The 26,882-nt window shown below is 44.5% G+C and overlaps 1 pseudogene; it reads right to left on the reverse strand.

Moving 5' to 3' along the window:
• The window catches only part of LOC147702675 (uncharacterized), a 61,765-nt pseudogene extending 45,103 nt beyond the window's left edge, over positions 1–16,662 (reverse strand).
• Positions 16,663–26,882: the final 10,220 nt, after the last annotated feature.

The following is a 26,882-nucleotide window of genomic DNA, read 5'->3' on the forward strand; positions in this document are numbered from 1 at the left end:
TATAATTAAATTACTTCCCACCCAATTCCCCTATAAACCCACAACCCGCTACACAAAAAAATTAGTAAAATTAACATAATTAGCAATTAATCAATTAATTAAAATCAATTAGCAATTAAAATGTTATTATTTACCAAATATAAATTAATTAACAATTAATTAAAAAATAATACCAATAAATAAATTTACTTATTTAATTAATTATAATTAAATTACTTCCCACCCTATTCCCCTGTAAACCCACAACCTGCTACAGAATTAAATTACGCAAAAAAGAAAAATACAAAATTCATTAATAAAAATTAATTATAACATAAATACACACTTTTCACACATATTATAACATACAAAACACTATAAAAAATTAGATATTATTAAAAAATCGATATTTTTAACAATCTATATTATATACTTAGATATTTTAACTTTCTATATTTTTAACATTCGATATTACATTACTTACCTTAAAAACGATATTTTTTATATCTATATTCTGTCCATTCGATATTTTGTCCAATCTATATTTAAAACTCGATATTATGTCCAATCGATATTTTGGACTCGATATTTTGACTGTTTACCATGTGTATTGTTCATTCATTAAACAGGCTGAGGAATATTTCGTTAATTAAACTCTAATTAACATGGTAAGCCTAGCAAAACAGATCTTGTTTGCCTCCTGGGGCGTAGTACACCCCAGGGACTTCTCTTCCTGTCTGCAATCTTATTACGACTCCAGAAGACAAGGTTTCTTGACTATACCTCACTTTTACTGGTACTAGATGTTCACGATGAAGCTGTTATGTGTTTTGGCGCCAGCCATATTGAACCTTCAGACATGTTCACATCTCAGGTCATACCACAATTCTAGGCATATGTTCATACCTAGAGCCTTTTCATTACTCGAGGCACACTCCTAGCTTCCTGACATGATGGGGCCAACCATCGGCATAATGATGGTCAATCGTGGTGTATTTAGAGACAATGTTGGCCAGTGATAGACTATTGGTGGACCCGGTATAATGGTGACCAGCAATGGCATTTTGTGGGAATCACTGCCATTATGAAGCCTATCTCTGGAGTGAAATTATTGCAAAAAAGAAATTCCATTGAGTTAAAGCTGCAACACTGGATTAAGACCACAATGCATCTCTCTTCTTTCATACAGGACTACAGTATCAAGAAACACTTAGCACTGAGAAATAGAAGACCACACACTCATCCAGAATTAACAAACGCCTGATCCACACAAATCACAGAATGACTTCTCCAAACTGACAAAGACACACAAAGACTCAGACAAAATCATTCTGAACAGAAAATACAACAATGCATGCACATGAAAGAATAAAGGGCCAGATGTAGGTAAGTAACATTTACCGATTCTTAATTACCGAAAATTACAGAATTTTACCGATTCGGTAATTAAGAATCGGTAAATGTGAGCGGTGGGTATGTAGGGAATCCAGATGTTCCCTTTTACCGAATCGGTTTCAAAGCCCATAGGAATCAATAGGCTTTACTGATTCGGTAATTACCGAATCGGTAAATACCGAATTTCACAAGGGTGCAGGGGGTGTCACTTTGACACCCCCTGGCACCCCTTAAGCAGGATTGGGTGCCATGTGTCAGGCATACAAGCCCTAGGGGCAGGTCTGCCTGCCACATGACATAGGTGTGCATGCACACATGTGCATGCACACCGGAATCGGTATTTTACCATGAAGTTGGATTTCATGGTAAATACCGATTCGTTTAGGCCTTTGGGACTCAGAAGAGTCACACCTACATATGGAATTTACAGAATCGGTAAAATTACCGATTCGGTATTTTACCGAATCAGTAATTTTACCGATTCTGTAAATGTAGATTTACCTACATGTGGCCTTGGATTTAGGCCCCTACATACCGATTGGCCATTTACCGGTCGGTAACGGCCGAAATCGGTAGTTACCGGTCGGTAAATGGCCTGAAACGGCCACTTACATCTGGCCCAAAGAGTTGGAAATTAGCTGCACAAAAAATCTTCTAACCTCAATGGCTCTGTTCCTGTCTCCTCGGTGAAGGCTCACTCCGACTAAGGAAACTCATACTAGTGGCACCATCACCTGCATCTCTACTCCCAGATGGTGGTACTCTACTCATGTGATTATTCACATGTCTTCTTTGCTTATTGGTGATGTGAAACTCAGATTCACCCATAAATGATTGCCAGCTACAAACTTTATTGACCTTCTTCTTTTCACTGCAACTACCACCGTTTTGGTGTTAAACGAATCATATTTATTTCTATGGTTGACCATTTATAATTTTTACCCAGTTGCCTCCTATTGCTATTACTTCGTAGAGACCCTTGGATTTTAAAAACCTTGTCCCATCTTCCCAGGTTTGACTTTGATCCAATCACCTACAGAAATTCTTCGCTCTTCAAGTTTTGGGCTTACATTTTAATTTTATTTCCTGACTTAATATCACAAAACTAAGCTGGAACACATATTGTCCCAGGTGACCTACCCCTCATCAATTTTAATGGCCACTTCCCTGTCGACAAATTTATTGTGGTACGATCACCCCACATAATCTCCTTCACAGCTTCTTGCAGATTTAACTTTAAACTCATAGCCGTTTCTATGGTCTCTTTTACCAAGCTATTTATTCTCTCCACATGGCCATTGACTTGAGGATTTCCCAAAGATTTGTTGATGTGTGTGATACCACACTTTTGAAAATTCCCTCATATCCCCTGATGTCAATTTCATGGATGTATGACGGTACCGCGCATACTTTTACTACGCGTACCGTTACCACGCAACTTTTACCACGCAAGTCGTTACAACGACTTGCGTGGAGGGGCGCTGGATAGTAAATTATTTAATTTACTATTCCAACTCCAGTCCCCGTGGACTCTAGGGAAAGGAGTTGGATAGTAAATTAAAGTATTTACTATCCTGGAGTGCCCCCCAGCGCATTTCGTTGTAACAACCTGCGTGGTAAAAGTAGCGTGCTAACGGTACCGCGTTGTAAAAAATGCGTGGTAACCGTTGCATACCCAATTTCATGCTATTGCCTGTTACAAGACCTTTATTTTAACCATCTCCCTGCATCTCTACACACTACACAGTTCACTACCCATCTTGGTACCTGTTCCTCCAACCCTACCACACGAAGCTTTTCTTCCATCTTTGTATTGCCATTGTTTGACCTAAATGCCGGACCTTAGTAGGGAACGATAACTAGCTTTCCAATATTCTGCAAACATGACAAGATGTGATTTCGTTGTGAGGAGGGAGCAGGGATGTTTTACTGGTGATGTTATGTTTTCTACTTGCTTGCAGGGGGCTAGGTGATTGTAGCCCATGGTAGGTGTAACCATGAAATTATGCGTTAGTCATAAAAACGGGAGAGAAAATAGGCCCATACAAAACTATCACAAAAAAACTTTGAGTGCTGCTTCAGATTGTAAGTGGCGCACCTGCACTTGGCAGACATGAATCATTGAACCTCCGCCAAAAGAAGTCCAGGACTTTTGGATGAGGCATGTCGGTACTTTTTTTAAGTTCAAGAAAAATTTATTTGATATAGAAAGGAAAACAAGGCGTCAATACAAAATAAAAAAAGAGTATAAAATATTGAAAACATTGGTAAGCAATGAGAGCTATAAAGTTATAAACAATGATAAGAAGAAAATCTGGGCATTAAAGCTGAAGAAAGGAAAAAAACATTAGCAATATAAACGTGAAAGTACAAAGGAGGAGTATGAAAATAGTCAAATAAAGAAAAGAGGGAATGTAATGAGCATTTAAGGGGGTTTAGAGACTTCTTGCTGCGAGGGCAACAGGTGAAACAAGCGATTAGTACAAACATCAAGGTAAAGCGTGACAGGAAGCCATAAATCCATGCGTTTTGCAGCCATGTGAGCCGCAAAAACAAAAGCAGTGTCTAGTCTGTGGTTGTGGCAGACGTTATACCACCATGCTTTAAAGGAGATGTTGGAAAAGTTCTTCCAATTGGCCGTAATCTGTTGAAATGCAACGGCTAACAATAAATCAATAATCTGAGGTTTTAGTGCAACATCTTCCCAACAAGGGGAAAGACTCCCTAGAAAAATGTTAGTATAAGAAAAAGGAATACAAGCATGAAAAATGACATTGATTTGAGCCCAAACCTGCAACCAAAAGTCATGAACATATTTACATAGGAACAACATATGAAACAAAGTCGCCTGTGGGGAGGAACAAGACCAGCATGTATGAGGAGTGTCAGGAAAGCGCTTGTGAAGGTCAGAGGGTGTAAAAAGAAGCCTGTTGTAAATGAAGAACAGGGACTGTGGCAAGGTCGCCGCTCTCGAGGATTTGCGGATCTTAATCCATATCTTGTCCTATAAAGAAACTTGCCAGGATAAGGCGAAATCATGTTCCCAGCACTCCTCCACTTTAGATTTGGGTCTAATGGAGTCATTAGTATGAAGATATGTGTAGATGGAAGAAGTCTTGGGAGTGGTGCATAAAAAGGAATGGAGTAATGAAGCAGGGGTAGGAGAGATAGGAGATGAGTGCATCTGAGAAAAACGGGTATAAGTTGTTAGTACAGCTTCCTTAAGTAAGAGATAGTTAGGGGTGAAGGAAGTAGGTAGACCATAGAGGCAGCGAAGAGTAGTGAAAGGTATGAAAGAAGATTGTGAGAATAGCTAAGAGATCCATATCAGTCGTCTTTGGCGCCGTGCCTTCCAATAGAAGGGTCTATTACGAATAAGGAGGGAGATATTATGCCAAATAGTAGAAGAGATAAAATCAGCAACAGTCGTAGGAAAGGTGGGAGAGGAAGATAAGAGCAGTTTAGTAGTGAATTTATGAATGGGAGTAGGAGTGGAAGTGGGTTTGCGTGAGACAGAAAGATACTCAGAAAAAGAAAATGGAGAGAGAAGGAGGCGTTCAAATTTAGCCCATAAAGGACAAGGAGAGCTGGGGTCTTGCAACCAAAAGGAAGCTTGTCGTAACAGAAATGCTTTATGATAAACTGGGAAATCTGGGAAGTTGACCCCGCCTTCTGATTTGGGACGAATCAGTTGAGCAAAGGACATTCTAGATTTTTTGTTGTTCCAAAGAAAGGACATCAAAATGGAATTAATCTTTTTGAAAAATTTAGAAGGAATGGACACTGGAATGTTAGAAATAGTATAAAGGACTATGGGAGACAACATAATTTTAATAGTATCAAGACGGCCCCACCAGGATAAGTAAAGAGGGTGCCACCTGGACGTTACGTCCAACAGTTTTTGAGTACATTTAGATAAACAAAGAGAAACAGTGTCTGAAATAGAAGGGGTAACATGCAGACCAAGATATTTAATGTGTGATGAGTTCCAAGTGAAATTGGAGGCACTAAAATCAGTTTTAAATGTGAATTTCGTCAAGGGTAGGATCTCACACTTATCATTGTTAAGTTTGTAGCCAGATTTTCGGGAATAATCTTCCACTTCAGCAAGGAAGGCAGGAATAGATTCAGTGGGATTGGAGATAAAAAGTAGGATATCGTCCGCATAAGCGGCCAACTTAACTTGGGAGTCTGATATTTGAAAGCCATGAATATTAGGGTTTTGACGGAGTTTAGATAAAAAGGGTTCAAAAGTCAAATTAAAAAGAAAAGGAGACAAGGGACAACCTTGACGGACACCTCTCCCCAAATTAAAAAAGGATGAAACTTGGCCATTAGCACAAACCACTGCACGGGGATTAGAATAAAGTAAAGAAATCAAAGAAATAAATTTGGGACCAAAACCAAACCATTTAAGGGTATGAAAAAGATAAGTCCATTCAACCCTATCGAATGCTTTCTCAGCATCCAGGGCAATCGCTGCAAGGGAATTGGGCAGGTGATGAGATTTCGATAGAACATTAAATAAAAGTCTGGTGTTGTCAGTGATAAATCGACCCTTGACAAAACCTGATTGTTCCTCACCCAGAAGATCTGGGAGGAGAAGGTCAAGACGTGCTGCAAGGGATTTAGCAAATATTTTATAGTCAATATTGACCAGAGAGATTGGTCTATAATTTTTGCAATATTGGGCATCTTTCCCCTCCTTAGGTATCAGACAGATGTATGCGTCAGAAAAAGAACCTGAGGAGGCACCTTAAGTGAGAAATGTATCAATGAGGGAATGTAATTTTGGGATGAGAAGCTTTGAAAAGTGAAGGAAGAATTCAACGGTAAAGCCATCTCGCCCAGGAGCTTTATCTTTTTTAAGATTTTGGAGTGCTGTGAGTAATTCTTGTTGAGAAATATCAAGGTCTAAGTGAGAAAGGTCAAGAGGGAAGGGGGTGGGTTTGTGTACATTGGAGAAAAAGTGGTCGAGGGATTGGGAGGAGGGTTGGGTTTCGGAGGAATATAAGGTTTTATAAAAAGCAGAAAATTCAGTGAGAATATCCGTATCCTTATGTTTAAGAACTGAGTGTGTATCATAAATGGATTCAATATTCAATTTGTCAAGCTTGACTTTCAAATAGTTAGCTAAAACTTTCCCAGCCTTATTTTTACCTCCATAAAACTTTGCACTCAATTTCAATAAGTATAGGGAAGCATCTTCTGTAGACTTTTTGTTAAATTTAATTTTGGCATTAATCAAGGCTGTTAAACTGTCTTGCGAATGAGAAGTGAAATAAGAGTGCTCCAATTTTTTTATATCAAGGAGAAGATCGGCCGTGAATTTGTGGGCAGTCCTCCGTTTTTTTGCCACATACCCAATTATAAAATCTCTTGCCGCAGCTTTGAAAGCATCCCAGATGGTATGTTTGGGGATAGAGGGGGTATCATTGAACAAAAAATACTCATCCGAAAATTCAGTAAAGGAGGTAGTAAACTTGGGGTCCAAGAGAAGGGTATTATTGAAGCACCAACGCTTGGGTCCAACCTATTTAGGAAGGATGTCAAGTTGAACTGAAGTGAGGGCGTGGTCCGAGAGTAGAATCGGGCCAATCTCAGCATGGGCAAGAGTCTGGGCAATGTTATGGGTAACAAAAATATAATCAATCCGGAACTGGGAGGGGTGGCATGGAGAATAAAAAGTAAATTCTCGTACCTCCGGATTACATAAGCGCCAGGCATCAGTGAGTTTATGTTGGGAGATGGCTTGGGAAAAAAGTTTGTGGGACTTATTTGGAACATAGTGGACTTTAGAATTTCTATCGAGGAAGGGATCAAGGGGCTGATTACAGTCCCCCGCTAGGATGAAGTTAGCATCAATAAATCTGGTGATATGGTGGGAGAATGTATGCCAAAAAGCGGGATCACCACCAGTGGGGGCATAAACATTAAGAAAGGAAATTGGAACACCCTTAAGAGACAGTTTAACATATGTCCAACGACCTTCAGCGTCAGACTCCTGAGCAAGCAAAGAATGGGATAAAGTTTTGTGAAGTAGAATAGCCACTCCATTTCGCTTACCATCGCCCTGGGAATAATAAGCCTCACCCACCCATCCTCTTTTTAGTTTAGCAGATTCTACATCAGACAAATTAGTTTCTTGTAAAAATGCAACATCAACATTTAAATGAGCTAGGTGGGACAAAATTCTCTGTCTTTTGATTGGAGAATTAATGCCCTTAACATTCCATGTAACTAGTTTTAATGACATAAGATAAAAAATAAACTAAGAATAGGAAAAAAAAGAAAGTAAAAAAAAGAACCCCAGGAGAGAGAATAAGCTAAAGAGAGAAAAGTAGTCTGAAAAGGAGAGGAAAATGAATATGACAGAAAATAGAGAAATAGAAAAAAGGAATTGCGAGTGAAATAACAAGAGATGTGGCGAAAGCGTAAGAGAAATAGAAGAGAGATGATTAGCAAGAAAAAAGAGCGAAGTCCAGAACATGCGAGAAAGAAAAAATAGAAGACTATAGAAAAAAAGAGAAGGGAGAAAGGAGGGAAATGAATAGAAGCAGAGAAATAAAGCGTAGGTCAGAGAAGCGATGCAGAGAATCATCCAAATAGGAAGATAGGAGAAAAAGATGCAGGTAACAAGTAAAGAGACATAAAGAAAGAAAAAATAGAAAAATTGATGGAAGTAAGGAGAAGGAGACACCTTTGAACAAAGTTGAAATTGGGAAGGAAACTGGAATAAGGAGAAAAAGGGGAAGGCAAACATTGAAGGAAGGAAAGAGAAAGTACTTACGGCTGGTGGAACCGAGGGAGGACAATCAAGAAGGAGAACAAATGAGAAACTGAGGGGGGTAGTGCCAACTGGGGAAGGCAAGACATCCAGTGCGAGCGGACCGTCAAGCCGAGGGAACAGCGCGTAACGAGATGTAGATTCTGTGGAAAAACATGAGGAGAGAAAGACATCAAAAGACGGAACATCGTAAATACAGTGCCAAACGAGGGTGAAAAACGTATGAACAGATGATATAAATATAAGGGAACATTAAACAAGGAAATTCATATAGGGATAACATTAGCATGACAAGCATGACAAAGTCAACAGAAACTATGTGAGCCAAATACAGAGCAATAGCAACTCAGGAAAGTCATGGAGGAAAAGCAGAGGAGGAATTGGAAGAGTCCATGTCAGTTGTTTGACAAGAATTTAGAAAGCTGCGAGGCAAACAGGATCATCATAGGTCGTTGTCTTGTTGTTATAAGTGACTCTAAAGAGGCAAGGATGAAAAAGGCCATATCTGGCACCAATGGAACGAAGTTATGGCCTCATATCCAAGAAAGCTTTACGACGGTTAGCTGTAGCTCTAGCATAATCCTACGCGAAAAACAGGGTGGATCCTGACCATGTGAGACGAGGAGAGGCCCTGGCCGCTGAGAGGACTTTAAGAAGGTCGGTATATTCCAGGAAATACATGATGACGCCCCGTGGTCTTGAAGAGGCAGAAGCAGGTGAAGAGACGCGGCCAAGCCTATGTGCCCGCTGGATGTCAAGTACAGTGCTTTCTGGTAAATGAAGGAGGTTAGGGAGGAAGGATTTGAAGAAAGCAGTAGGGTCACTCCCCTCACAATTCTCTGCCAGGCCATAAATGCGCAGGTTGTTGCGCCGATTACGATTTTCAAGCTCCACGACCTGCTTCTGGAGAGAGGAAATCTGCGACTGCATATGAGTAACCTTGGAGGATGACTCCTGGAGAGAAAAAACACTGCGCTCCACCGTCGTAACTCTTGCATCCATCTGCGACCAACTATCAGTTAAAACCTGTAGCTTGGTATTGGTTTCTTCCATGAAGGGACGAAGGGCCCGTATCTCCTCCAGCAACAACTCCATAGATACAGCTGAGGAGGGGCCCGATGGTGATGGAGGATCTTTTTTGAGTCGTTTCGTTGTAGTCTTCCCTGAGGGTTAAACAGGGTGGTCCGCATTAGACTGCGACATGTGGTCAGCAGATGCCTGAGAGGCTTCCAAATGAGCCAGCGCAGAAAACACCTTTGAATTTTTAATAAAGATGCGTCACGGAGTCTTAGGAGCACTACCTGTTACACTGCTATCCATAAGAAGAGGACCACCTCCAGAAATAGAAGCTAGCACCTGGAGCCCTCCAATCTTGTGAACATCAGCAAGTGGGCGGAAGGACAGCGGAGTCTGCAGGAGCATGCAAAAGGGGGTGTAGAATATCCAAAGAAAGACACTTCAAAGTGACATAAGAGTGGCAAAAAGCCATACAAGGTCACAGGGACACATTCAGCTGGTCAAGCCATGAAGCCCTCACAAAAGGGTGCAGAGTGCAAAAAATGGTCGCTAAGATGAGGAACATCAGACTGGCAGTCAGCAAAGAATGAAGCATCCACTAGAGTAAAAAGAAAAGTCACAATATTATATTCATTGGAGGCATCCTGAGAGAAATGCGCATCAGAAAAAAAGCAAACGTGATACAAGGAGTCGCAGGCACAAAGGTAATCCAATAAGAGAAGAGTGCGGCAAAAATAGTTGAGCTGCAGCAAAAAGACGACATGAACTGCTACCACAAGTGAAACAGGTGAAAAAAGAGTGTCAGGTGAAAGCAAAATTGCGGCTGAAATCGGAGCAACTGAGTGACACTTGTAGGAGGTCGATAAAGCAAGTCTAATGGCACCAGCAGCCAAAATAAGCAAACATTAGCTCACCATGAGCTTTGTAGGGAGCCAGAAGCATCGTAGGAGGCCGGCAGGGCTGAGAGGAGACTGCGCGCTGGACGCGCGTCAGGGACGCAAAATGGCGGTCGCGGCCGTCATGAAGCCGCGGCCGCAGAGTCCCATGTCGGAAAAGCGGTGAAGACTGCCACAAAGCTTGAAATCAAGTCCGCGGTGCTCCCACAGCTCTCCGGTAGTACATTCCGCCGTTCCAAAGTGTCAGCAGAAGACGCGAGCTGTAAAAACCCTCAGCTGACACGGAGAGCTCATGTCGGAGCCGCCATCCGCACCGGGCGCCAAGCCACGCCCCCATGTCAGTACTTTTCATGTCTAAAGTAGGTCTGGGTTTAACACCAATTAGGGGTTTTTTACCACACTTACATGGGTGGTGTAAAATGTGCCATGCCAACGTCACTGTTGACGATTTGTACTTAAATGTACAAAATAACATAGGGGCATATTAGCAAGAACCTCGTTAAAATTATCGCCGTTTTAGCAGCAGGAAATTGCCTCTAAAATGGCGATGATGGGCTTGGTAATATGAATTATAGTATTCCAATAGAAGCCCAGGTTAGATGTCCTGCACATCTAACCTGGGCTTCTATTGGAATTCTATAACGCATATTAGCAAGCCCATTATCACTGTTTTCGCAGCAGTTTCCTGCCTCTAAAACGGCGATAATTTTAACGAGGTTCATGCTAATATGCCCCACAATTTCCTTTACGTGACTTAGTGTTCAGAAATCTGAGCAGCTTTAGAAGTTCCAACGAGGGCTCATTTAAAGCTTCAAGTTCATGCAAGTAGCACATATGTATACTTATGTGTGGTTGCATTATTTCCATGCAGAGAATGTGGAGCACTGTCCCCTACTGTGTTCCACATTCCAGTGACCACTGGGATGTTCCAAACTTGTCAGTTGAAGGTTGGTTGGCCGATGGGCAGTCACGTTTGTACTGCAGGGTATACTTTTTACAATAAAGACGCTTCCTACTGACCTAAGTTGCAAAGATTCATCTTTCCAGCTTCCAAGATTTGGCAACGAGCTGGCCAGCTGATCCCTGTAGTGAGTAGTGGCTACGGACCCACTTTGGTTGCTGTTTTCCGCTGGATTGTGACCAGTGGCTCCACAACAGTAAGGCGATTGAGACTGCATTTGCGCGAACAGTTGGTGAGTCTCAAGACTGAGGGGAGTACTGTGTGCTGCCTTAATTGAGGGTGGATAATTTGAGGGCGAAAGCGCTCGAGTGCTGTTTTGAGGGCTCAGTCGAGCCCTCAGAGTGAACAGCGTTCGGAGATACACCTGACTCGCATGCTTGCATCATTCTGAGCCTGCTTACCCTTATGCAGCGAGCACAAGCCTGGTCACACACACCACGCCAACTATATTTCCAAAAAAAGCTCCACGGCCTCTAGAAAGCACGCAAAAAAATTATGTGGGAGGCCATTTTAGATGAATCATTCTGTATCGGGCATATACACCAATATTATAGTCCTTGTTGGCGCACTAGTTGCTCGTTGCTTCAAGCAAGTCATTGTACTGGTGATTAGCACACCTCTTCACAATGTGGAAGAGCTACAGTCTGCCACAGTATTTTAGTCCTTGTTGACGCACTATTTGATCTTTTGCTTCAAGCAAGTCATTTTACTGCTCATGATAGACTCAGGGTCTATATAAGCTATCGTTCCCAAAGCAGTGTTTGACAATTCATGGCCAGATGTGTTTTTATTTCCCAAAGAAGTTAGTCCTCGTGGCTATCAAGGAGAAACCATAGACCTTTTGGGGTACATAGATAATGTTATAGAATTTGGTTGAAGACAACACAAGCGAAGGTGTATGTAGTGATGGATGTAACTACTATTTTAGGGTGGATACACCGGTATGACCTGTACATTATTGTTGACCCTAGGGCACCCACCCAAGTAATGGTAGATGGGAATGTGTCCCTGCTGGGTATTTTTTAAGAGGCTAAAGATGTTTTTAGAGAAAAACTAGGATGTTTAGAAGGATGTTTCCATAAGATAGCATTGAATCCCAACTTTCTTCCAGTACAATACAAAGTATGCAGAATTCCTTTGGTACCTAGAGCAGCAGTAAAGGAAATGCTTAGAGATATGGTGTCATTAGGTGTCACTGAACCAGTGGAGAGTTCCACGTGGGTTTCCCCCGTGGTTATCATTGAAAGATCCGTCAGCAAGCTCAGATTTTGCATTGATTTGAGGTCTCTCTATCAAAATGTTGTTGTAGATACGTACCCATTACCTAATATAAATGAACTGATCCTTGCCTTGTGTGGAGGAAAATACTTCTCTAAGTTGGACATCAAAAAACTTCATGAACAGTCCAAGCCTCTCACAGCATTGATAACCATGGATGGTATTTTTCAATGCTCAAGATTGCCACTTGGTCTTTGTTCAGCTGCGAGCATTTTTTTCACGCATGATGAGCGAGTTATTTAAAGACGTTAACAACATTGTATGCTTCCAAGATGACATGTGTGTGTTTGGGGACACTGTTGACCAACATAACGTACCCTCAGACAAGCCCTTCATAAGATAAAGGAACCTGGGTTAACTTATAGACGTGAAAAATTTAAGTTATCGGTTGACAAAGTTGAATATTTAGATTATGAAATCTCTTCTGAAGGTGTGAGGCCTAAGGAAAATCTCTTGGATGCCATCAGGTTGGCTTCCGCTCCCGGGAGAGGAAAAAATAAGGTTCTTTTTGGGTCTCGTTGAGTATTACTCAAAATTTGTGCAAACATTTTCCAAAAAAACAGAGGTTCTCAGATTACTTTTAGGGAAGGGTGCTACCTTTGTGTGGGACGGGCAGCAACAGCTATGCTTTGATAACATAAAAATAAATGTGTGAGGCTGGCATCCTTACCACTTTTAACACTAAGCTAGAATCTGCCCTCACTGTTGACACCAGTGCCACAGGCCTCGGCGGAGTCCTTGCTCAGGTCTATAATGGACATGAAAATACTGGCATTCACGTCTAGGACGCTAACCAATTTAGAAAGGAATTATTCGGTCATTGAACGAGACACTCTGGCGGGGAAACAACTATCACAACGCAGTAATTACAACGCACTACCTTTTCAACACAGCTGTTACAACGCAAGTACCTTTACATCGCATGCCATTACAACGCATGCCATTACAACTCATGTCACTACAACACATGCTATTACAACGCATACCATTACAACGCATGCCAATACAAGGCATTATAAGGTAAATAAAGGAGATTTTTTTGTTTTAGGGTGGGTATGGGTGTTGGGGTACATGGGAATAGTCATTTTAAGCCCTACACTATCCAACACTTTCCCTACTGTTGCACTCACTGGAGTAGGAATAGTAATATTTACCCCTACACTATCCAACACTTACCCTACTGTTGCACTTACTGGAGTGTGAATAGTAATTTAAACCCCTACACTAGCCAGCACTTACCCCACTGTTACCCTAAAAGTATTAAGCATTGTAATGGTATGCATTGTAATGGTATGCGTTGTAATTGTAGTTTTTAAAAATGCGTTGTAATGGCATGCATTGTAAAATCATGCGATGTAATGGTAGTTGCGATGTAAAAACCGTATTGTAAAGGCATGCATTGTAATTGTTTGTGCTGTAACGCCATATATTCCTCTGGCGGCAGCCTGGGGTTGTGAATACTTCAGAACCTACCTGTGAGGTACCAAGTTTAAGTTGAAATCTGATCATAAACCTTTAGACAAAGTCATATTGCTAGGTGGAACGAGCAATTGCTCAGCAAGGCTGGCCAGGTTAGCTTCTCGTCTGCAAGAGTACTGTTACAAAGTTGAACATGTACAAGGGTGGAGAAATGTTTAGGTTGATTGCTTGTCAAGATTATCTCTTGATTGGGAGAGTGTTGACAGGGCATCAGTCTTGGCGAAAGAGGGTGAAGGAGCAGTAGCTTCTGTGCAAGATGTGCTAAGTGTGGTTGAAGTGCAAGCTATCACTGAAGGGGAGTGGATTAAAGAAAAGGACTCTGACATTGCAATGCAGGAAGTTATGCACTTAAACCTGCAAGGTAGCAGGAGGGCAAGCACAGTGTCTCCATGTATTAGACTTTACTTAAAAATTTTGGACGAATCGTCTGTGCGTGGTGATGCTCTAGTTATGAGAGGGGAACTATTTATTCCTGTGTGAGGAACAAACTTATCAGACTAGCACATAAGGGGCATTTAGGCCAAACAAAAAAAGTTGCGGGTAATTTGAAGAACCGGAATAACCCACTTACTGGATCTCGGCGGCAGGGGAATCGCCCAAGTCTTCCATACCCTTCATACATAGTAAAAGGAGACACAGGAGCCTTCGTCTGTAGGAGGAACCCAGATTTATTCAAATAGCCTGGGCTATGGAACAGAGTCCCAAGCTCGTAAGAAACAAGACAGAGGAGGGTGCTGCTTTACTCCGCAGCTTACAAGCCTTTTATACTTTTACATTCTGGTCTTTTGGCTGTCAGTTCATTGTTCATTCAGGGCAGTGTTTGCAGTTGATAACCAGATCCAGACGATGTTTGTAGATGGTGACCTGGTCAAGGCTTGGTACACAAATCATTGTTCACTTGGCTTGATCAAGGCTCAGTCTTTCAGGTCATTGTTCACTCAGCTTGATCAAAGCCCGGTCTTTCAGGTCATTGTTTAATCACCCTGATCAAGGCCCAGCAGTCAGACCATTGTCCAGATAACCTGATCACAGTGTCAAGGATGTTTACCAGGCTGGGAGCAGGAGATGGAAAACAAATCATTTACACAGGGTGTGAGTGTCTCATGGCTTTCTGTTGAACTGCAAGAACAGGGGGGGTTGGGTGTGCGTCAGTTCCTGGGCAGAAATGCAGGCTGCAAGATGGCTGTTGTCGTGTTAGTTAGATTTTCCTCAGGCATCAGCAGAAATGACAAGGTGGGTCATGTGGAAGTGTTTGACACGAGATGGCAATGAAAAAACAATGGAGTCCAGGTACAAATGATGCCGATCAGAAGAACACTTTTCCTCAGACCCTCCTTTTGCCATTGAGTGGCAAATACTTTAAGAAATGTCAATGTTCATAAGGCCAATAGGTTTCTTGTTGGAGCATCATCATCATATTAGTGTTGTGAATGTTAGAGGGTGGAGGCTTGATGGTCTGGACACACATTGTACAGAGCACTGGCAGGCACTGAAAGCACAAACAGCAGGAGACCAGGACAGTTACTCCCAAGGCAAGGAAGATAAGGATCCTCCACCCCCACTGGGAAAGGAGGCCCCAGATCAAGCCTGTGAGGGACCAGTTGCCTTCATCCAGATGAATTTCGGAAGAAAGGCGATGCAAACGTTGGATGGCATCGTACACTGTAAGTGCGTTCTCTGGGATGTACACGCAGCAGCTGGAGCCGATCAATTTACACACACCACCACGATCAGCAAGGATGACGTCTAGGACCATGCAATTCTGAAGCATTATAAGGCGGTCCGCCTGTAGCTCTGCAGTGATATTGGAGAGGGCACCAGCTGTTACTGTGATGGTGGCTTCAAGGACCCTGGCCAGTCCTCGTACAGCCCGACTGTTGGCCATGGGGCCCCAGAAAGGAAGGAAACCTTTAAAGAAGTCCCCGGTTTCCTGGCCTGCTGTATCCTCAGCTGATATGACGCCTCTACGTGAGCTGCGCAGAGGGCCCTTCATTGACAGGTGATAACCTCCATGGGTAGAATATGTTGTTGGAAGGAGGAAGGCCAGATAGCTGGTACCAGACCAGTTACGGGGCAGCCAAGTGTAGGCGGCAGTGCCACAGATGAAATAGGTGTTGGGCGATGCCACCAGCTCTGGAGGAGATGTAGAGTTTAAGGCTTTTGTGATATCACATGTACTGGTACCAATTTTCTTAGTCCCTAGTCCATGGATGCCGATACGGCCTTGCACATTTATGACATTCACAGTGTCTCGTTCATCAGGCAGTATCCTTCTTGTGCGGTATCTGGACAATGTTTGTCGATTAGTTGAGTTGAATACTACCATCTCACCGAGTTCATCTGGTGATAGTAGCGATGTGGATGAGCTGGTCGGGCAAAAAGGAGCATTGACATGGCCAGATCTTTTCCGCCAGAAGTCATCCCAGAAATGTTGCAAGGGCAGAATTGGCAGTACCATTGACAGTGTAGGCCTCCTGCATCAACATCCACCATGCAAGACAAGACCTAAAGATGAAAATGGGGTAGGGAAAGAAATGGGCAGGGTGTATCATGGAATGCGGCATCAGTCCTCAAACCAAGCAGTTGGAAGTGTTCATGATCAGCTGGTGATGATGCAACGTTTGGATGAAGGTGTTATTGAAGAATTCTGCACGGCGGGGTAATTCGTGGGCTGGTACTGTGAAATACTGGTGTTCTGCAGGAGTTGGGGTAGGAGTTGGTGAGGTAACAGGGTCGTAGATCAGTAACAGCCAACCAAGGATAGAAAGGATGAGGGAGATAAACAGTGTTACCACGGTGGCCATGAAGCATTTACTATGTCGTAGACTAACATATTGTTTCTGGATTCTGGTGTTTTGGACGGCAGCCATTGTGCTAAGCCAGGGACCTCTAGTGGCTGTCTGTGAATGGTGGTTGCTTCACTGGGCGCAGGTGCCAAGGGCCCTATGGCGTACCTTAGTCTGACACACCAGCACTACTCTCAGCCGGGTAAGATCACAGCCGTACAGCCTATAGACACTTGCCGAAGTCAAGGGCAAGCCTTCCCTCGGGGGCGCAAGTTATATCGGTCAGAAGTAGGGACAGTATGGCTGGGAAACAATTGTTCTTGGTGTTGAGCAGAGTTAAGAGAGGGTTACGCCCTTCCTTTCAGTATGCTGTTACTCTCTGCTTCCGTAGATGTTGAATGCAGTCTGGCATCGCTAAATGGGACAAACGTCAGGACTATTTCTGTTTCTGCATCTCCTTGTCCTTCCCTCACCCACTGATCATAGGGGAGGGGCAGAGGCACATGCCTGCAGTGCAACGATTGTACCCAATTCTTCCGACCTTCTACTTTCACAGTGGTGCAGGTGGCCAGCAACACCTGACGGGGCTGTGTCCAGCGGGGCTCGAGGCTCTTAGTCCGTTGAAATTTTTCACCAAGACATATTCACCAGGTTGGATGATGTGTCCTGGGCCCTCGCTTTTGTCAGGTATGGCCTCATGCACCTGGTGATAAAGAGTATGAAAGGTATTAGTTAAACTGTACAGATAAACAGTTAATACAGGGTATTCAACATCAGACAGTTTCTTAGGCCGAGGGACACCCCATACATTGGCAGGCCTCCCGAACGCAAATTTCTTGGTGGGATAGCCCTATTCTGGTGTGGGACGTTGTTCTTGTGGACAGTAGGGCTAAGGGTAGAGCATCAACCCAAGTGACACCTGTCTCGGCTACTATTTTTTCCATTTTAGTTTTTAGGATGCCATTGTACACCTCCACTAGACCTGCTGACTGGGGTGGTTAGCTGCATGCAATTTTTGTTTTATACCCAATGCTGTACAGACATATTCAGTAGTTTGAGCCGTAAAGTGGGTCCCGTTGTCACTCCAGACCAAACGGGGCAAATCGAATCGTGGGAGGTAATCGTTTAATAGCACTTTGGCGGTAGTGATAGCGCTGCAGTCTTTGACGGGGTAGGCCTCCACCCATCGGCTGAAGGTATAGAGCACCACTAGGACATATTTCAAATTGTTATATCAGTCCATCTGGATGTAATCCTTTTGGAGGACTTCAAAAGGGAAGGTAGGAGGAGAGAATCCTCCCATAGGAGTAACTGTGCCTTTTCCTGGGTTATACATTAGGCAAATCATGCATGTTTTAACCAGCTTGTCAGCATATGCTGGTATCTTAGAGCTGTACCATGTAGGTTCCAACAGTTTACATATCACTTTTGCACTGATGTGAGCAAGACCATGGGCCATCGTAACTACTGGTAGCACGTGACTGTCAGGTAACATCCATTGTCTTTCCATAGTCGTACAGACCCAACAACCATCAATTCCCTCCTTTGCTAATTGCTCCTTCCACACCCTTAGTACCTCAGGAGTAGTATGGGAGTGAATATCAATCACACTCTGTACTGTGTTTTCAACCATGCCCTCGTCTGCCACCCACCTAGCGGGACCTCCTACATACATTCCTTCCCTTTTCTTAAGAGCTGTTTGTCTGGCCGTCTGGTCAGCCAGGGCATTGCCTTTCCCAACATCATCTGTCACTTTCTTATGGGCTCTGCATTTTATGATGGACACCTTTCTGGGGATTGTCAGGGAGTCTGACAGTTGGTGAATTAAGGGGCCATGTTCAATCTGCTTGAGCAGAGCACTGCGGAATTTGAGCTGTTTCTACTACTCGCCCTAATGTCGTGAGGGCATAGGCGGCTGAGGTGTTACCATCAGACCCTCTGAGACATGATCCGTCCGCATACAGTGTACCTTCTGGTTCTGCTATCGGGGTGTCCTGTAAGTCAACCCGTCCCTTCGTCTCCTCCTCTGTCCTTAAAATGCAGTCATGTGGGTCTAAGCGGGCAACCTGAGTATCCAGTGGGAGTAATTAGGCGGGGTTTAGTACAGTGCATCTTTTGAAGTTAATGTGGCTGGCAAAGAGTGTCAGTTCATATCTTGTGAGTCGTGCGCTAGTGGGGTACTGTGTCTTGGTGTTATTAAGGAGGGTATCTACAGAATGGGGGACTGTCAGAGTCAAGGGGGAGTTCATGACGATCCCCTCACTCTGACGGACCAGGAGGGCGGCCGCAGCGGTCGCCGGTAGGCATTCTGGGAGAGCCCTTGCAACAGTATCTAAGGTGGCTGAAAAATAGGCACATGGCCAATGGTGACCTCTGAACATCTGGGTCAAGACAGCGCATGCACAGCCATCTGTCTCATGTACGAAAAGAAAAAACTGTTTGTTATAATCAGGAGTACCGAGGACTGGAGCAGTACACAGAGCCCTCTTTAAATCTTGGAAGGCCTGCGCATGCTCTCTAGTCCAAGGAAAGGAACTGTCTGATATGTCTTTAGTGGTGAGGGCAAGAAGAGGTTTGACAATGGCTGAAAAATTGGAAATCCACTGTCTACAGTAAGAGGTTAGGCCTATGAAGGCTTGCACGTGCTTTTGTGTTCGTGGGGCCATCATAGCATTGATAATGGCTACACGATCAGCGGTGAGCTGCCTTCCCTCCTTCGAGAGGAGATGACCTAAATAGGTCACCTTTTCTTGACAAAACTGAAGCTTTTTTAAAGAGACTTTGTGATTATGGAGGGCAAGGTGACGTAACAAACAGAGAGTAGCTTCTTTACATGCTGGGGCAGAATTTGCAGCAATGAGGAGGTCATCTACATATTGTAATAGTGTGGAATTATCAGGGAGTTCCAAGGAATCTAGTTGACTTTTTAGGGCTTGAATATAGATACTGGGGCTCTCAGTGAAATCCTGAGGGGCGCAGCAGAATCTAAAGCTCCGCCCACCAAGGGAGAAAACAAAAAAATTTCTGCTGTCAGGATGTATAGGAATGCTGAAAAAAGCATTCTTCAGGTCTATGACAGAAAAGTGTGTGGCGTCAGAAGGGACCATCGTTAAGCGGGCTACAATGTTGGGGACAACAGGATATTGGGAGATTGTTATCTTGTTAAGGGCTCGCAGGTCAATCACAAATCTGCATATTTTAGGGGAGAGAGCATCTCCATTGGTCTTTTTAAGAACGGGAATAATGGGACTGTTACAGATATTGCCAAGTCTCTCCTCCACTACGCCCTTGTCCATTCATTCAGATATTATTGTTAAAAGGGCCATTTCTCCTTCCGCGGGCAGTCGATACTGCCGGAGGCGGGGAGAAGTGTACCTGGCTGGATGCATATCACATGAGGGGATATGTTGAGACACCCTACATCAGTGTCTGATGATGCCCTGAGGGAGGAAGGTAAAGACTGCAACTCTGGCGGGAGGGGACCTGATAGATACATATAGGAAGCTGCGGTGGGGGAAATTGTTAGGGATACACCTTGGGGACTACATGATATGGTTGCATACAGAGCTTTCAGTAAATCCATGCCTAACAAGTTTTCACTGCAACCTGGAGTAAGGACCAAGGGAGCGTCAACATGTGCAGGGCCAATATTGAGAGGAAGGGGTTCAGAGACAGGGCTGGTCACAGGTGTTCCGGCAAAACCCACTGAGACATTCATATTGCCAGAAAGGGGTGCCTCCGGGACTGACAGACGTGCAATAGAAGACCTGATGGCCCCAGTATCCCCCAAAAAATTCTGATCATTCCCCACAACTGACATTTGAACATACGGGCCCCTTTGATCCACTGGAATTTGCACTCTGGTAATACCCCTTTCCTGTCTGTCCTATGCTTGGTAGGACCCTGTCTCATCAACTTCATCATAATCGTCATTGTAATAAGTGTGTGTTGCTTCGTACCCATCAAACCTATTGGCCGGGTGCTGCCAGATGGGAGCGTCATCCCTGGGCCTGCCTTCTTTATCCTGTGGATGGGGCGGGCCATGGTCCCTAGTCGGCCTTCCCTACCCTGGGAGTGCGAGGCGGAGTCTTCCCTGTTCGGATGTTTTCAGCTAACACGGGACACTCATCTATCCAATGGTCGTAATGGCCGTACCCCTTACAATAAGCACACTAATCTGTTTGGAGGGCTCCCGTACGTTGAGGGCTGGAGGGGGTAAACTGGCGAACCCTCGGAGGGGGTTGGGGTTGAGGTCTGAAATTCTCACGGGCATCGGAACCTCGGGGAGGGTAAGCCCGCTGCAGAAGTGCCTTAGTCTCTATCTTCATTCTCCCTATTCTCGTGATATTGTGCCATGATATTGTGCCATAGCCAAGATACCAGTCATTGTTAGGGCAGACCACGTACTTTCAACTTTCTTAAGACTGGCGGAGATCTCAGGAAGCAAGTTGCTGACAAACTTATCAACAAATACTGGGCCAGAACCTGGGGTCTGGGGTTCCAAACCACTATGTCCCTTCTATTCTGTCTCAAAACGGGTAAAGAAGTCAGCCACATTCTCATCTTTTCGCTGCCTACAGGCGTTTATTTTATCTCAGTTAATGACAGTTTCCGGCAAAAGTGTTTTCATAAACGCCATTATTTTACTGGGCAAAGTCAGGATGGCAGCTTCTGGTTTATTCCCTCCTACCCTTGCTTCATCCATAGCCTCTAGGTCATCCCATTTACCTCCCAAAGCTACTTCATGGTCAGTATGTCGAATTTTGTCCCAAATTTCAGTGGGCAAAACTGTACCAAAAAGTAAATCTATATCCTCAAGAACGAGAGTACCTGCAGATATAATCTGACCTAATTCTCTGTAAAAGGCAGCCAGAATCTTCCGGGGATCTGGTAATTGTCCTTTTAACTGCATTACTTCTGACCTTTTCCAAGGAACATGAACCCAAAGCCTGCGCCAATGTGCCTCAACAGCCCCTCTGCCATTATTTTGGGCATCGGTAAGTGCGTTAACAAAGACAGGGGCTGCCTCTCTCATTGGCATAGCTGTTTCTAGAGGGGTGTTAGGAAAAGCGGTCATATCACGGTAAGCCATTAAAGCAGACATAGTGCCAAACATCCCCTCTTCCTGAACATCGCCTCTTTTTATTTGCAACCTAAGGTCCATTAATTCGGTGGGTATCTGCATAAGCGCATTCTCAAATCTTTGATTAACCAGGGTACACATGTATTCAGCCCAGGTGGTCTGTTCCATAATCGTCCACTCGGAAAAGGTGGACCATATTTCTTTAAAGGGATAAATATTCCCGTTATTTATCCAACATTCACACTGTTGCCTCTGTAGGTCATTTTCTCAAAGGGACGAAAAGCTGACTGCAGAGCACAAGGAGGCCAGTCGGGGAGAATTCAACAATTTATATAAATCCTGCTTAACTGTGGACCACGGGGAAGCAGGAAAAGGGCATGTAGGGGGAAAGCTGCAGGGGTTGGGTGGATGGAGACTTGTTATCATTCCCGCCGCGAGGACAGGGTTAGTGGGCGTGGTCGGTGTCATAGGAAAAATCGGGAGGGATGGTGTTACAGGGAGAACAGTAAGAGGGGCAGTGGGGGCATGAGTGGGCGGTGGCGGGGGGGACATGCGGGGTGTGAGGCGTCAGGGCAGGGTACATTGGGGCATATGCAGGAGGGCTTTCTAGCATGGTATCAAGCAAGGAATCACCTTCTTCTCCCCCTTCCATATGGCCCTTTCTTTTCGACTCACGAGCTGGATAACATTTTTGTACCCGGGCCCCATGCTCCCTATCGGCTAATTCTACTGATTTTGTCATTTGATTTTGTAAATTTTCTCTGGCATGCTCGGCCATTGACATACGTTCTTTTTTTCTTTCTTGATCCGTCTGCTTTCTAGCTCTCTATCTCTTTCCTCCAAAATCAGACAGATTCAAACATAGACAGGTGCGTTTTTCTTTTCATTAATTGCTCCTCTAAGTTGGCGAGAACTTGGGAATTAAAGGAGCCATAAAGTGGCCACTGTAATTCCGCGTTACTTTGTTTCGTGTATTTTACCCAGAATGAGGAAAACATTATGGCAGAAGGGCCATGTTTAACATACTTCGTATGGCCAGGGGTCCCTTCTGGAGGAAGCGGACAAGCCGCCTCCAGCTGGGAGTCCTGTGTACACATACAACAACATAATTTTTTGAACTTACTACTGACTGGCATGCTTAAAAAACGGATAACAGACACCAGCGTTTTTTTTTAAATCACCTCGCTTGCTTGGCTTTTGCAAAATTCAATAACAGCTTGGCTTTTGCAGAAGTCAATAACAGAATCATACAGACTTGGTGGGGGATCAGTCCACCCTTACCTTACAGGGGTAGTTCCCTTCTGCAGACGTAGGGCTGTGTCCTGCTTCAGAATTTATTGGCTAGGGGACGCCAGTGAGAACGCGGTCATGTGGCCCAGACCGGGTGGGGAGGAACAGCGGACGAGTCATTCGGCCTACCGGATTGCAAGAAACCCTCGGGTAGGGTACCTCCGTCAGAGTCTCTCCGTGCACCTCCTTACATCCACTGGGCCTGACCTTCATTGTCGTGGAGTTCCTATACTGGGCGCCATTTGAAGAACAGTAATAACCCACTTACTGGGTCTCGGTGGCGGGGGAATCGCCCAAGTCTTCCATACTCTTCATACGTAGTAAAAGGAGACACAGGAGCCTTTGTCTGCAGGAGGAACCCAGATTTATTCAAATAGCCCGGGCTATGGTACAGAGTCCCAAGCTCGTCAGAAATAAGACAGAGGAGGCTGCTGCTTTACTCCGCAGCTTACGAGCCTTTTATACTTTTTCATTCTGGTCTTTTGGCTGTTAGTTCATTGTTCAATCAGGGCAGTGTTTGCAGTTGATAACCAGACCCAGACGAGGTTTGTAGATGGTGACCTGTCAAAGGCTTGGTACACAAATCATTGTTCACTCAGCTTGATCAAGGCTCAGTCTTTCAGGTCATTGTTCACTCAGCTTGATCAAAGCCCCGTCTTTCAGGTCATTGTTTAATCACACTGATCAAGGCCCAGCAGTCAGACCATTGTCCAGATAACCGGATCACGGTGTCAAGGATGTTTACCAGGCTGGGAGCAGGAGATGGAAAACAAATCATTTACACAGGGTGTGAGTGTCTCATGGCTTTCTGTTGAACTGCAAGAATAGGGGGTGTTGGGTGTGCGACAGTTCCTGGGCAGAAAAGCAGGCTGCAAGATGGCTGTTGTCATGTTAGTTGGATTTTCCTCAGGCATCAGCAGAAACGACCAGGTGGGTCTTGTGGAAGTGTTTGACACAAGATGGCAATGAAAAAACAATGGAGTCCCAGTACAAATTATGCCTATCAGAAGAACACTTTTCCTCAAATTGGTGGTGGTCTGGGATGAATGCAGATGTGGACACATGGGTGGAGAAGTGTGATATGTGCATTAAGGTGAAAAATGTTTGAGAGTGGGAGTACAAGTGGTAATGGGACAAATAGCAGATCCAAAGCAACCCTGGCACACTATATGTTTAGATTTTATTGGTCCTATGAATGAACTCAAAAGTGATTTTAGATTTGCCATGGTGGTGGTAGACGTGTACACCAAATGGTTAACTGAAAAATGTATGAAAGAAATTACAACAAGGGCAACTGTGAATATTTTGATTGAGATTCGGTGTGAGGAGGGACTACTCTCAGTGGTTATCATTGACAATGTCACGCAACTAAATTCAGGAGAAATGCGAGTATTTGTAGACGCCACCTGGGTCAAACACAACCGCACTTCGCTTTACAATTACCAGAGTAATGGTATGGTTGAGAGAGCAAACCGCTTGGTCAAAGGTACCAGTCAAATGATGCTGACTTGTGGCAGCGACGTGGGTTGCATGGTTTCTGAAATGCTGTGGGTGTATCGCTCAAGCATACATGGGATAAATGGGAAAACACATTTGGAAATGATGGAAACAGCCTTTACCATCTTGGGTGCCTTTACCATCTTGGGTGATTTTAACTTTCACCTAGATGAGACCAACGCAAAGGACACGGTCTCTCTTGTTGAAACCCTAAAAGCATGTGACTTTATCCAGCATGTAAAAAGTTCCACTCATAAGGCAGGACATATTCTTGATGGACTATTCTCTAATGATGACAGGCTCTCCATCGGCTCTCCAATACAGGTGGTCTGGTCTGATCACTTTGCTGTTCCATTTGAACTTTGCATCCCTGTCACCTGCCCCACTAATCAGACAACCCCTCCTTTTATTCTCAGGAGAAACCTAAGGAATATCTCTGATGAGGCTCCTGCTCCTTTGATCTCCACTCCGGAACTTTTAGCTGTCAGTGATGCTGCAGAGGCAGCCCAAACTTTGACTGACTCCATCTTTAACGCAGTGGAACATCTTGCTCCCTCATCATTGTGCTATGTAGCACGCCTTAAACCTACGGCACCTTGGTTCTCCGACCAGCTGAGACTGATGAGACGGGGCTGCAGGAGTAGTGAGAGAAAATGGAGGGAATCCTGGGACGCAAAGGACAGAGAGGCTCATAAATCTGCATTACGGGCTTAAAAACAGCAAGTGATAATGGAGAAACAGGAATATTTTTCTAATCTGACCAGCTCTCTTTCTTCTTCAAGGGAGCTCTTTAAAATTGCTGACTCCTTATGCTCCCTGCAACTCCCCGATCCCGTAGTCAGCTCCCAACAACTTTGCAACGATATTTCTGATTTCTTTCACAACAAAATACACGATATACACGTTTCTCTTGAAGCCCACTGTCTTGCTCTGGATCGAAACACTCCTCCTTTCATATCCAATCTTGATTCACTTGGCAAGGATCCTCCCTGCCTACTCACAACTTTTCCTTCCCTATCCCTTGAATCTCTGAACTCACTTCTGGGTAGGACTAAATCGGCCTCTCCCCTTGATCCGATACCACTTAAAAAACTGAAAGAGTGCAGAAATTGCCTTCTTCCTCCCTTGCTTGAGGTCCTAAATAAGGCTATTACTCAAGGTTCTTTTCCTCCGATTTGGAAGAAGGCAATTGTGAAACCTCTGCTTAAGAAGCCGACTCTGGATCCGGCCATGTTGAAAAATTTCAGGCCGATCTCCCTCCTTCCAGCGCCCGCGAAGATGCTTGAGACACATCTGAACTTCCATCTGTCTGCCTTCCTCGATTCTTCTGAATACCTGGATAACACCCAACACGGTTTCAGAAAACACCACAGCACAGAGTCCGCCCTTACCTATGTGGTCGATAACATCCGACGCAAGGTGGACTCTGGCCAAACCACGGTTCTGGTTCTGTTGGACCTCACGGCCGCGTTCGACACCCTGTCCCCCGCCATTTTGTCATCTCGGCTGAGGGAAGCTGGTGTCACTGGACCGGCCCTGAGCCTCCTAAACTCCTTTTTGACCGAAAGGGAACAGAGAGTGATGCTTGGGAACCACCTCTCCCCTGCCAAGTCTTTGCAATGTGGGGTGCCACAAGGGTCGGCCTTAAGCCCGACCCTATTTAAAATCTATGTGGCCCCCCTTGCAAGACTAATTAAATCTCAGGGGATGGAGGTGGTATCCTACACAGATGATACCCAGATTATGGTCTCTCTTGCTCACACCTCCGTTAGTACATCTGCCGCTAGTTTTAGGGTATGCATGCAGTGTGTGGCAGACTGGATGACTATAAACTCCCTTAAACTAAATGGCGAAAAAACCGAGGTGTTGATCTTTGGGAAGAACCAAAATCTATGGTCGAGCGAGTGGTGGCCCACTTCCCTTGGCATCTGCCCCACTCCCTCCCTATCTGCCAGAAATCTTGGAGTGGTATTTGATACCTCGCTCTCTATGTCCCTGCAAGTTAACAGGACCGTGGCCACTTGCTGTGGTGTGATCCGGGTACTCAATAAAATCCGTGGGTACCTCTCCCCCCAGGCGCGTAAACAGGTTGCAGTCGCCCTGGTAGGCTCGAGGCTGGATTACTGCAACTCTCTGTATATGGAAGCCAACAAAGGTCTGATTCACCGTCTGCAGATTCTTCAGAACGCTGCAGCGCGTTTTGTTTTGGATCTCCCTAAAGCCTCCTCTGCCACCTCAGCCAGGAAGGAGCTTCATTGGCTTCCGGTACAGCACAGAATCACCTTCAAAATTCTCTGTCTTACCCACAGAGCATTGATGGATGGTCCTGCTAGTGCTATTGGTTCCCTTCATCTGCGTTACGTCCCCACAAGAAGCCTTCGCTCTGCGGGACTCTGTCAACTAGTTGTCCCCCGTGTTAAACTTGCCAGATGGG

Source organism: Lissotriton vulgaris, chromosome 7 (assembly GCF_964263255.1).
Source record: "Lissotriton vulgaris chromosome 7, aLisVul1.2, whole genome shotgun sequence".
NCBI classification, from domain to species: domain Eukaryota; kingdom Metazoa; phylum Chordata; class Amphibia; order Caudata; family Salamandridae; genus Lissotriton; species Lissotriton vulgaris.